This window comes from Diadema antillarum, unplaced genomic scaffold (genome assembly GCF_040938485.1).
Source record: "Diadema antillarum isolate AM-2024a unplaced genomic scaffold, OU_Dant_1.0 seq00001333_RagTag, whole genome shotgun sequence".
Taxonomy (NCBI): Eukaryota; Metazoa; Echinodermata; class Echinoidea; order Diadematoida; family Diadematidae; genus Diadema; species Diadema antillarum.
Genome location: NW_027272103.1, coordinates 260,933 through 274,007, shown reverse-complemented (window position 1 = coordinate 274,007; position 13,075 = coordinate 260,933). Strand labels below are relative to the sequence as shown.

Genomic DNA, 13,075 nt, shown 5'->3' with positions numbered 1-13,075 from the left:
CATGGGGTTTTTATTTTTGCAAATTTTGCAAGTCTGGCGCAAATTTAAAAACATACGGAAATGTTAACTCTAATCCCGACACAAATGTGACGTGCAGGCTTATAGTACATTCTTCATTCAGCACTGAATTCCACAATCACAAATTTTGCCATTCGCGAAATTGTTGGGAAGTCCCGATTTCGCAAAAAAATTAGACTTGCTAAATATGTGGCGTATACAGTATGTGACAGTCATGATCACTGATTTTTTTCCTGTACAGAGTGGAACAAGATTATGGTGGAGCCCTGCATTTGTATTTCATGGTACGATAGTTTGTATTATAAAATGGGTTCAAGAATGTAGCCAATTGGAAGCGCTGAAATGAGTCACGTGTGCGTGCATTAATTTCTTAGTAAATGCACGGCCGGGGCCTGACGTACGTCACAATGTTTACACTAGCAGTGCGCACTCAATCAGTTGTTACAAGTGCGTCACGCGCTACTATACGCGCTGTCAATCCTGTAAACAACTTCTAGTTCGGGCTGCCACAACAGCCGGCGGCCTTTCTTGTGCATAACACGTGGCGTACGTATACTCTTATACGTACGTACAGTACTTATGTGCAGGATTTCCGAGTGCGACGTGCGTAAATGTTTGGGACGAACATCTTCGGACATCTTGACTTTTGAACGAGTGCTACATGTAGCTGACTGGTATTGACCCACAAAGGTACGTGAATAATGCTGTTAGTTTTCAACCCATTTTATAAAACAAATGATGCACAGGATTATTTCGTGGCGTTGCGCCGAGTGCATGTTTGCAACCGTTGTCAATACTCGAGAGTGAGCCGCACCTTCACTAACACACTCTATCCTGTGCATCATTTGTATACTGTACAAAAATTTGTATGAGTTGATGATTGTATGAGTGCTCGTTCTCTCTGTCTCCCTTCCCCTCTCTCATCCTGCCCTGTCCTGTCACGATCCATACTCCTCCGCATATATGTGAATAAACGAGAGAGATGCGGGGTGATGCAGACCGCCGTCTTCCAAGAGTTAACGAGAGTCTTCGATATCATCTCATGGGGCCATTGGCAATCACAAAAAAGAGCATCGTTCCTCTCTGCCGAAGAGGGGCGTCTGAGTGCCATGACTCATACGCATAAATTTTGATGCGGCGGCAAACGGCAATCAAATTTGATATCGTTTCGTCAAAGATCCTGGTTTTTTTGGCCGCGGTGTGTGCAAGGTTTTTCCTCCCAGGGACGGGTGTGCGTTCTCGAGATGGCGTGGTGTGGCGTGCAAAATGAAAATGGACAGCGTTGCTTTCTGGAAGAAACATAAAGTGGTGGCCGCTTCAGAATATAAATGCATTGTGAAGCCATGAATTTTGCAGATTTTTCCCTTGAATGGGTTTCTTTTGCTTGCCTCCTGGCACTTTTTTTTTTCTCATTCATGTGGGCTGCTTAGAAGTCAAATAAGTTCAATCTTACCTGGAGTAGGTATAATCGTTGTATTGAAAGCTGCTTATGGATACCTGCACATACTAATGAGGTCAGCTATTTGAGTTTTGGAACAAGGAGAGCTGAAGACAGCGCCTGCCCTATCTCCACTTATCCCATTATTTGAGGGTTATACAAACCAAGGGGCTTCGATCCAACGGAAGTCATTGTACACAATGAGATGTCTGTTTCTGTGGTGGTCAAGTAGTGTCCCCCCTCCAAATACACCAAATATGATAGCCATTATGATTGCCCACCTTGATTATGTTGGTAAAATGATCCAATCAGTTACTATCAGACCCTGTTGCAAATGCACTCAAATAAATGGGTATTCTGTCATGAAGACCTACAAATCTATATAAACTAATCAACCAGGCACATTGTGCTACATGCTTGAATGAGCTGTAAACTTGAAAAGCACTCTAGAGAGTGCATGCAGACCTCCGAACAGCTAGCTCATTTCCACCCATATAACACATTTATCCTGAAAATGGCTCTATTTCCCCTAGTGATGAAGAATTCTTTCTGTTGTCTCTACCTTTAGCTTCCTGCTGCAAATCAATGTGCACTCTCAATGTGCATATGTGCACCTCAGGTACGCGCAACTTCTTTTCACTTGTTCGTTTGCCCTATTTCCCAATGATAAAAAATCCTTCAAAAAAATAAAAAAATGAAAAAAAAAATTCCTGGATCCTAACAGTGACCTGGATCACTACCAACAATTAGTCATCTGTTTCTTGAGTCATCATCAACTTTTTCCTTGGAAAAATTTCATCCAAATCTGTTTACAACCATTTGGAGAACTTCATTTTGTAAACAGACAGACAGACAAACAGACAAATCAATGCTAGCAGAAACAGAACCTCCTTGGCAGAGGTAATAATGGACTGTCCTATTCATCAGTTGCTACACAATGCATGTAAATATTTGGACTGATGCATAACAGTGCATTAAGTAGTTACTTTGTTAGAGAAGCCTTTGGCCCAGGTTTTTTTTTTTTTCAACAATTATCAAGAACACCCTTTATTACAATGGTGTGCAGAAAATATGACTGTTTAAATTAAAGAGCCTTTTGCTCTGCTACTGATTTGATGGATTAGTTACTTTAAGACCATGGTCTTATTCCCCTTCTGTCCTGGGAGACAGTTTTACTTGCAAGGGGCAGAACCAGAAAGTTGTTAAAGCCGCTATTGGAGAACTTGTCTCCACAGAGAGATTTACAATGTATTTTGCTTGAATGCAACAATGACATGTAAAGTGCAAGAATTCAGTGAATAAAGGCCATAAATGCAGTCATAGCTTATAAAAGTTTCGACCAAAGCTAACTATCATATGATTTTCACATTGAAGCATACTTTGTAAAAACATCTCATTGTATTAATTTTGCATCGCAGGGTACTTAATTCAATCTGAGCATTGCGTTACGCCTGATAGCGGGGAAGCGACCGAAAACAGTGCCCCATGGTTCAAATTTTTCACTGGACCGGTCATGCCAGATCAATTTTTATATGTTTTGGTTAACTGGTCTATTACCTGCTGAGAATGCAATTTGATGGATGGGCAATGTTGCTGTGCCCAGCAGTGTTTTACAAGCCATGCATGTTTACATGCTTGTCTGTTCTGTATGATGTGACGGTAAAGAGAATGACATGTCATTAAAAAATAGATATCCTTCTTAGTTATTTGAAAATGCAAGGAAAAGGAAATGAATGCAAATTACTAATTGCACCTTCTCTCTCTGTTCTTCTTTTGTTGCTCTGAAGTGCTTTTAACCTATCCTGGCAAGGTATGTAATTCATATCACTGACCCGGAGACAGGAGCTAACAGTGCGATGCAGTAAATTCTTTTCCTTTGGTGCAAAAATGTCATTACTCAGGAAATTAAAAACTAGGATTTGTCATGTTGTAACGTTCGGTGAGCCACGAACATGTCGGAGTCTCACGTGTGTAATTGAGAAGAGGCTGTTCAGTCAACATTAGCCTTTCTCACTGCTGACGATGATGACGACGCTAGGAAAGGAGTTGCGGAAGATTTTGTTGCTCAGGGCGGCTTTGCTTGTGATCAGGACCTGACACCTTCTGTGAGTTCATTTACCCCCATCGAGGTACCTGCCACTGCGGGGTGTTGCAAACGTTTCCTGAATACATTTTCCCGGGGCTATGGCTCATTAAGCACTCGTAATTTCCCTATGTGCGAGTAATTTATTTTCCTAAGCCCATTTTGTTTTTTTTGTCTCTATAGTGCTTGTTACTATGGTAACTTTTCATAACTTATTCATTCTTTAAGTTGGAGCTATTCACAGAAAGTCTTCTGTCGACATGATGGATTTACATTACAGTGAGATACGAATCAGGGTGTATATTATCCGAGTGTGTTTCCCTGCCAGCCTCGTGTGATGTCAGCGATCCCAGAATGTCGGTTTTTCTGACGGATTCTCTGGTCGTTGACCTCGTGTGATGCATTAAACCTCAAATGCACCGAGTGCCTTGTATAATGCTGGGGTAGACAAAGAGGAAAAGACGACAGGCAGATTTAATTGAGTGACTCACGCTTTGTTGGTATTGCAAATCGGAACCTGCATAAGGGATAGGAAATATTCTAGATGCAAGGTGACATTTCTTGTTGCTCCAGCAAACATCAAAGGATAATAAACCCAGTGATCAGCTCCCTGTTGCGGGAGTGGAGTGTCAGGGGAGTTATCATTCATGTTTAAAATGATCTTACAAATACAAATAATGTGTCTCTGGAAATAGCAGTTTTATATGTACACATAGTATATACTTTATTTTGCAGATGCTAGTTGTTCATTGCTGATTGTATTATATAGACCGATATTTAGCAGTGAGCAATTAGCAACTGCGCTGAGTTCTGAGGGACCAACTCAGCATCTTACATTGTGCTGTGGTAAAGTATCAGAATAAAACCAAAAATATTTCCAAACTACTGATGATCTTTAAATCCGAGCAACTTCAAGTATGAGTAGTAAAAGTTTAATGCCTGACTGAAAGTCTGTGTCAACTGTGATATTGGAGATTTGTTTCTGCAGTAGAGATATATGTAAATGTCCTGTGCTTGATCTGATCGTGACATTTGGGTCACAAGAACTCAAAAACTGTCACAGTTCCATCCCGGGTATTGGAGCAGTGCCTGTGAATGACGTGTGTCTGTCAGAATTGGGGGAAAATTTGTTTTCTCAGAGGATTATGAAAAATCTGTTCTACAAAGTCCCCTGCATGTCTCTTAACCCTGCCTCCCCCCCCCCCCCCCCCCCCCCACCCAATCCAAACAATATTAAAAATGCGTATTTCCGCCAGGCGCGGATCAACGAAAGCTGCCGGTTGTTGATGCAGGCATTAGAGTTGCTGCTCCTTCTTTTTCACAAATGACAGGTAGACCGAAAATAATTGCCACTATTAGTTTTGAGTTTAGAGCTGCAATTTTATTCAGAATGGCTGGTGGAAAATATTCACAAATACATGTGCAAACACTGCATGGCGGGAAGTCTTTTTTTGTTTGTTTGTCAGTGATGTTGGGAAAAAAAGGAAAAGTACTGTACTGGAAAAGAAGTTCCAAAAAATTAAACTTTGCTCCACGTCTTTTTCACTCTTTTGCAGGGCTTGTTTTTCTGATTGGATAAGAGGCATCGCTGTACAAACATTGCCGAGTCATCAAAGAACGATTCTGCTGTGTGCCAACAGTGACATAAAAAGTACGGGTGCAGAAGACTGTGCAGCATCGTAAGTATTCAGTGTGTAGATTTAAATCTGCCAGTATCATAACAATTGTCTATCGTTATCACTCTTTCCTTTCTCACTGAGGATCTTTGTTTTAAAATTAAGGGGGTCAAATGAACTACTTTACACACTACTATTCTCGAATGGAGGGAAGGAAAAACACCAAATAATGAACAAAGAAAAAATGGTGAGAGTAGTAGCAGTAGTGTCATGGCTGCTTGAAGACATCCTCTGTGTGTAGAAATCTGATATGGGTGTCTCATTGGCATAGCGACTAAGAAGCGACCTGGTAGCAACTAAAGTCTTGCTGGTCGCGGAGACGTCTTTGCAATGTCTCCGCGACATCTCCCAGAGACTAGCCAGGTATCCGGGAGGCTAATTTTGTTGACGACGTCTAGGAGATGTCTCCGCAACCCACTGGCGACATTATGGAGACATCGCGGCAACACCCCGACCACTTCCAGGCAAATATGTTGTCATCTTTCTCGGATGTTGCCCTTGAATTGCCTTCTTGATGAGAGCACAAGCCATTTTTGGTCTTTCAGGTTGCATGAGTTGCAGCGACTGATCAGTCGTGGCAGCGCCAACGACTCCTCTCAGTAAGATGGGCCCTTTAGGGATACTGTGTGGTTGGCATTCAAGTGCATTTACATTATATCAGCAATCCATTTACCTTGTTTAAATCTGTCCAATATTTCAAATTCAAATTCAAATTTATTTTACATGTCTGCAATCTATGACTTTAGACTATTAAAACGTATCATATGGTTTTGCTGGTTCAGAGTGTGGTTATAGAATTTTGTATGAGGTTCTTTATGATAGTGGGATACGTAGTCATGTGACATTTGTTGCATGGGAACTGCATGCCACAATCCAACCAATCATTTAAGAACTGGAGATGGATTATGGAAAAACTTACAAAAGGGAGGTCATCGCGAAGAATGTCTTGTACGGCATTTATGTAGCTACACCAAACACACTGCTTCTTTACAGATCTCAAGATTTATTTAATGGATGAAATGATTAGACGTTGAATGTGAACTTTCGTCTGCATCGCACCATACTATTCATCATATCTAGTATGTGTTTGTAGGAAGTATTATGATGGCTCTTACGCCAAGAGCTATCTTTGGTTTCCTGGATAGGAACACACAGTCTTCCAGCTGATTCAGGTTGTTTTCACACATACCGAGAGTGTGTCGTTTGAATCACGATTCCAGTGATGCATCACTATCACTGGAATTGTGTTTCAAAAGACACATTCTGGCCATGTGTATAATGCAAACTAGAATCATAGATTGTGATTTGAATCGTAAATCAAATCATAATTCTAATGATGGTTGGGAGGTGTTTTCCGGTGATAGTTCTCCAGAATTACCGAAAGAAACAGCTAGTCATAATGCAGAGATTTGACCTCCAAATCATATTATTTTAAAAGCTTATGGTGACCTTTCAACCACTTTCGTAGAAAAGTCGCGCTCCTAGTAAGTGAGTTCGGCCGAACAGCAAAGAGAGAAAAAGGGGTATTAGTATTCAAAATGTATGTATACTACATGTACTTGCCACTCAAGAGTGATTTATGGGAACTCAGAAGGAAGCCACACCTCTCCTTGCTCTGGAATTCAAAATCGTAGAATCCGTGAAGCTTTCCTCGATCGTGTGTACGGACGATAACTCTGATTGCATGCTGTAATCGTAACTGTAATTCAGCATTGCAATTACGTTTCTCAGCCCATGTGAAAACGGCCTCAATGAGGGGAAATGGGATGCATTTAAACCCGAGGATGTTTGCACCATTTGCATTTCCACTGGTAATGGCATATTTCCCATCATTACAAAGATTGGGGGATTCAGGTCTTAGTACCTCCAGGAATGAAGGAATGATGTGATATCATCCGCTAGCCTCGATCAATACCTAATGGTTATTTTTTTAACCTTCAAAATAAAGATGCCCATTTTATGTTTCAACGTTCCTGCCATAATTATGGGCCTGTTTTTTTTTTTGCCTGATAAGAATACCACAGTCTAGTTCTTTGTTTCCTCTTGCAATACATGGTATTATTGAAGACATGTTTTCCATGTCTGTGGCCCACACAGGTATTCAGGCAAAGGCCCATATTTTCAATGGGCTAGTGCCCATCAAGCTGGCCAGTGAGTTTAGTCTTTGCCGGGCAAGTCGGCAAGTGGGTTTGTAGCACCCTTTGGTACTGAAAGACAAGGGCCTGAGTGGTCACCCTGTTGAAGAACTTAAAAAAAAGGGGGAAAAAAAACGAAAGAAAAAGAAGACCACCAAACCTATGTTTTACGTCTGTATGGTAAACGAATACTGCCTACATTAGAATTGTTGGATTAAGTTTCTCCTTTGAAAGGACGTGGACATTCTGCCAATGGCCTTTCATAAAGCATAGTACCAAAAGTACAGTAAAAAGTGTCGTTTCTTATCCCACTCAGACCTGTTGTGCTGTCTGTCTGTCTGTCTTCTTTTGCAGCAATAACTCTTTGATGAGAGGGATATCATGATGACTTTCACGAAGTATTCCACAATCACATGAAAAATCACTTGTTTAAAATATGAAGAGGTACTCATTTCCCGAGGCAACGTGAAAGGGGATTTTCGGGATGTTATGCATCTCACTAATCTACTTGAGAAAGAAATTAGACATCAAATGCTAGCCATGCTGACGTGATACCAAATGCAACATATCTGATGGTGTTAACATGTACAGGTGTACATGATGAGCGGCTTGTGAATAAGAGTACTGATCAGAGAAACAACTCATCTGTATTTTATATAGGCCTTCCTTCCAGTTCCTACTGTGGGCGAAGATGTGAGGTAACCTAGGGTCACTGCCAAGCTTTAGCTACACAGCGCATCTCTACAAGACCTTGGCCAAATTGCAGTGGGACAGGAAGCTGTCCACAATCAGAGGTCAGAGGTCAACTAGATCTCCACAGAGTGCATGTAGATTCCCTGTCCTTTCCCACTGAATGTAGCGTGAATAGCCTACTTGAAAGTTCACATGGTCGTAGGTACCCTTACCAGTACATCTCTTTGTGTGTGTGTGTGTGTGTGTGTGTGTGTGTGCGTGTGTGCACGAGATTAATCCTGTTTCACTTCTGACTTGAGAGAGAGCACTTGTCAGAGACTTTGTATTCTGGGAATCACAAAACAGTGCATTCTCAACAGGGAAACCTTGACATACAGATGAACTGGTGACATGTATAGAGAGCACACAACATTAGATCAAGGAGGTTCAAGAGAATGGAGTCACAACCATCTTATTTCCTTTGCTACATGTAGATGTTCGAAGCCGCCGCTCAAAAATGTTTGAAGCGTGTTCCAAACATGATCTGCCACGCAGATAGGAAGACAATTGACTCATGTCTCAGTGCATAATCACCAGCCACTTTCAAAGGAAGATATGTCTTTGTGATGGTAATTACTTTTTCGCTATCCCTTCTTATAAAAGGTCGGTGGTGCAGACACGAGGATGCATGAATAGAAATTGAGCAAAAAATGCTGAAATAAAGATGAAAATTACTCGACTGGGCATACCCCGGCACTAATCTGATATATCTATCGATAAGGAATTATACTTGAAAATTATTCCATATTAGTTTCATTTGTGGAAATTAAGCGGAAAAGTGATAAAACCAGCTTTCCAGGATGGTACAGTTTTAAACATTTTCACATGATACAGCTCTGATTTACACTTTTGCACAAATTTCTGGAAAATGCTGAAATAAAGATGAAAATTACTCGACTGGGCATACTCGGGCACTAATCTGATACATCTATCAATAAGGAATTATACTTGAAAATTATTCCATATTAGTTTCATTTTTGGAAATTAAGCGGAAAAGTGATAAAACCAGCTTTCCAGGATGGTACAGTTTTAAACATTTTCACGTGATACAGCTCTTATTTACACTTTTGCACAAATTTCTGGACAGGATTTACTTTTGTTTTACATGCTTTATCATTAAGTGAAATTTCATTTCATTTGATAAATAAATAAGCAAAATATGGCCAACATTATGATAACGTTCAACATGAATCTTCAGATTGCTCAGCAAGACGGCGGCGTCGAACATCGATCATCAAAGGCACAAGTGTACCTGTGGAATTCTTTTGTTCATCAATAGAAATCTGACAACTGTTTGAATAATTACAGCCAGTTGAAACTCCAGGTATAAAACCTCCTTGATTAGATTCTGCGCAGAACGTTGAACACATGAAGCAAGAAACCATTATGGTAGAGACGTTCATACCAGGGAGATTAGAATGATAGCAAAGATGAAAGTCTGTGGAAGTATCAAGCACCAAACAAATCATTAAAATGAAGGAAAATAACTCAGAGAAAGAATGGTGAGTGAACTTTAAACATTTTATCAATCACTGTTTAGAGGGAAGTCATTCAAAGAAGAAGGAAGGTTGAATGCTGTTTAAGGGAAGGTCAATCCCATGTTAGGTTGATTGTCATAAGAGAATTGTCTAAAACAGACATAACAGTATAGTCCTGTCAAAATCAGATAAAAAGTAAGAAATGTGTACATTCATCTGTAAAAGAATAGAATATAGAGAGAAGAGAACTTGATAAGACCTTTGACTTAGGCGATTTTTCGACTTAAATGCATATTCGATTCAGGCAAGGTTCACTGTACTTTTTTTTTTGGGGGGGGGGGTGGGGGGGGGGGCGGTCGCCGACAAAAAGGGGGGTACTCGAGCCGGGGGAGATTTTGGGAGGTATTTATTAAAAAAAAAAAAAAAATCCCTACCGACCTACGCTATTTCAGTGACCTGTTACTGTAAAAGTGGATAATTTTTCGTGCTTTGCCGGGTAAGAAGAGTTTCGCGTGTTTTTAATTCTGCGGAATCAAGACATCACGCACAGGAGCATATGGCAAGCAAAAATATTCGCGTGCTTTTATTTTCGCGCTAGTTTCTGGTTGCGCTAAATGCGCGAAAATTTCCACTTTTACAGTACTCCAGTGCAACATTTTTTTTTTTTGGCCTTATGATGGATGTTTTGGTGTTGTATGCCTGTTCGTACTGTGAGATGCTACATGGTGTTTGTTACGATGAGTCAGTGGCATTCAACTACATTTGTAGCCATAATTTGTTCAATATTTTTCTGATTGCCCTCTGAATCTTTAATCCATTTGTTACTCTGTAGCTTCATTGCAATCATCTTGAATAAACCTCTTTGGGGGTGGGGGGGGGGGGAGGGTGCAGCCGCCTTTCTGCATCTGAAATGTCCATGCCCTGCATTTCATTCAGAGTTAAATGGTGATCGATGTTCTGCCGTATATAAGGTTACGCAGTATAAGGTTCTGCTTCATAAGGTTCCGCTGTATGGGTGGTTGCTGTTATTTCCCTCGAGACTCCCGCTCAGCACGTGGTGTGCCCCATTATGCAGTCTTGTACAACAGGCTGAGCCCCTCGTCAAGCAAGCGTGGCCCTTTCATACCTATTACTCATACTTGTACCTGTATAACATTCAACAAGCTAATGTCCTCCCCCCCCCCCAAAAAAAAAAAAAAAGGAAATGAAGGGAGGGAGGGGGGTTACAGTAGTAAGTCATAAATGTAGACAGGAAGTACTGTGACATGGATGAAAAATGACAAAGTTATACAACTTATCTCCTAATTCTATTGACATCCCACCTGCATTTAAGAGCCTTTGTGCCGTAGAAAAAGCCCATTAATGATGTATGATTTATGAGAATACAGATACGTGAAAAACAGGACTTGAAAGAATGAGTCTGCGAGGGATGAATTCAATAGGTCTTGCAATTGAATGGGCAATAGATAGCAAGAAGCAACGCTTACAGCTGTATTTTGTGAGAAATTGATGAATGAGTAGTAAATGTGATCGTTATCACTGTAGTAGATAGTATGTGTAACAATACTGTCTGACACTTTTTTTCCACAAATTTCAAAAGCATGTGATACAGAAAACATGCATTATGTGAAGACAAAACCAGATGAACGTGAGAAAACAAAGAGTGAGAATATATCCAATCAATCATCAGAAACACTATAAAAAGCTCATTCAAACCGGCATGACATTGATGAGTGGAGTGTGTGGAATATATTCTAGTCGCATCAATATTCACCAGTTCAAGTGTGTAATTGTAGAAAAAAGCAAAACTTCCCTGTTTTCAGAAGTAATTTGACATTTCCATTGAGGACTTTGGTATGAAAACAAAAGCAACTGGTTCTAGGAGATAGGCTTCAACTTAACTGAGGAATATTTATAAAACAAGTACTACATGATGTTGGTGGTCAAGAAATGATGTACACAGTACACACAAAGCTATATTGTTGGTGGATTAAAACCTCTCCATAGACAACTCAAATGTATCTATGATGTTCTGAGAAAATGAACAAGTACATTCAGACATGAAAAGAACTGCTGAATTGCCCATCATTCCACTATTTAAAGGGACTGTACAGTTCTGGTTGAGGTGAGGATGTAGCTTTTAACGTTTTGCGAGATATTCAGAAACCACTCTATGAGATGTCAAAGAGCATGCAATTCTAAGGGGTATCAAAAGTTTATTTGATGAAAATCGGTTTTGAAATGGCTGAGATATCCAAAAACAATGTGAAACAAAGCGATCCTAATAAAAGGCGTGGCCTGTCGCCTTTTATTACTACCATCAATTTTTTGGATATCTTAGCCATTTGAAAACCAATTTTCATCAAATAAACATATTGTCTTTCTTGAAATTACATGCTCTTTCATATTTCATGAGAGGTTTCTCATTATCTCACTTTATAGGAATGTTATAAACCTGAATCCCCACCTCAGCCAGTACTGTACAGTCCCTTTAAAGGAGGGGACAAGACAGGGGAATCTGACAAACACAGTAGCTGCGGTCACACTGGCAAACTTCTCAAAGTTTTAGTTCTCAGAGTTATGTCACCGTGACCGCAAACTGGCCGAAGACTTCTCATGAAACTTCTCGCAAAACTTCCCATGAAAATAAGAAATTTTCTTTACACCTGTGGGGTTAATCTTTTTGAAGCTTGTGCACACTGAATGCATGCAGCTAAAACTTCACGAAGTTTGTCATGTGACTAATCCAGTTCCTGTTTGCCTGTTATGCGTGTATGAGTGCACATTGCATTCATGTTGGGATCGTAGTTTATTTTTGCATGTTGTTAGTTCACAAATAGTACCCAACATCATCAAATTTGCAAAAATAAACACCCCCCAAAATGTATGGCATATACACCAGTATCAACTTGAAACATGCCCAGGAAGTGTGCTTGAAAAGAAAGGGGGGGGGGGGGTGTCTTGGTCGTGGAGAGAGGAGGCCCATCATAAGATGAAGGGGAAAATGAAGATGAAGATATTTCATTAGTTTCCTCTGATGAATTTGCCCCGCGGCACCCAAGATGACAGCCTTATTAATAATTCTTCAGATTAGCAGGGAGAGCTGTTAATGTGACTCGGTCAACACTTAGACCCCTGTCCATGAGCAAAGTGAACCTGAGGATGGCTTTTATGGGGCCGCTTTTGGGGGTGACTGTTTGAGGCAGCTGGTGAGCAGTGCAACCGACTTCAATTTAAAAACCATTTGTTTGTTGTCTTCCTCTTGTTTTTTTTTCCATTTTGGTAATCATGATATAGATGATGACTTCAGGTTTTACTTGTCCTTATACTGCTAATTTGTGTTTCTATATTCTTTAATCATATTTTGTGTAGACCTATCTTTTGAAACATGATGCAGTTTGAGATGCAGTTTGATGAAGTACTCACAGAATGGGCATGGAATGATATCACATACGATCGTACGTCTCAGGTGTATTTATTTGGGAGCTAACATGATATTGGTATTGTGAAGATAA

The 13,075-nt window shown here is 40.3% G+C and overlaps 1 protein-coding gene across 2 annotated transcripts in view; it reads left to right on the top strand.

Annotated features, from left to right (window-relative positions):
- LOC139708401 (uncharacterized) overlaps positions 1–13,075 on the top strand; it is an 86,692-nt gene that overhangs the window by 24,408 nt on the left and 49,209 nt on the right. For both annotated transcript variants that reach the window (XR_011709351.1, XM_071620354.1), the window contains exon 2: positions 5,096–5,218. The gene's annotated coding sequence lies outside the window, so the exon portion shown is untranslated. The remainder of the gene's footprint in view (positions 1–5,095; positions 5,219–13,075) is intronic.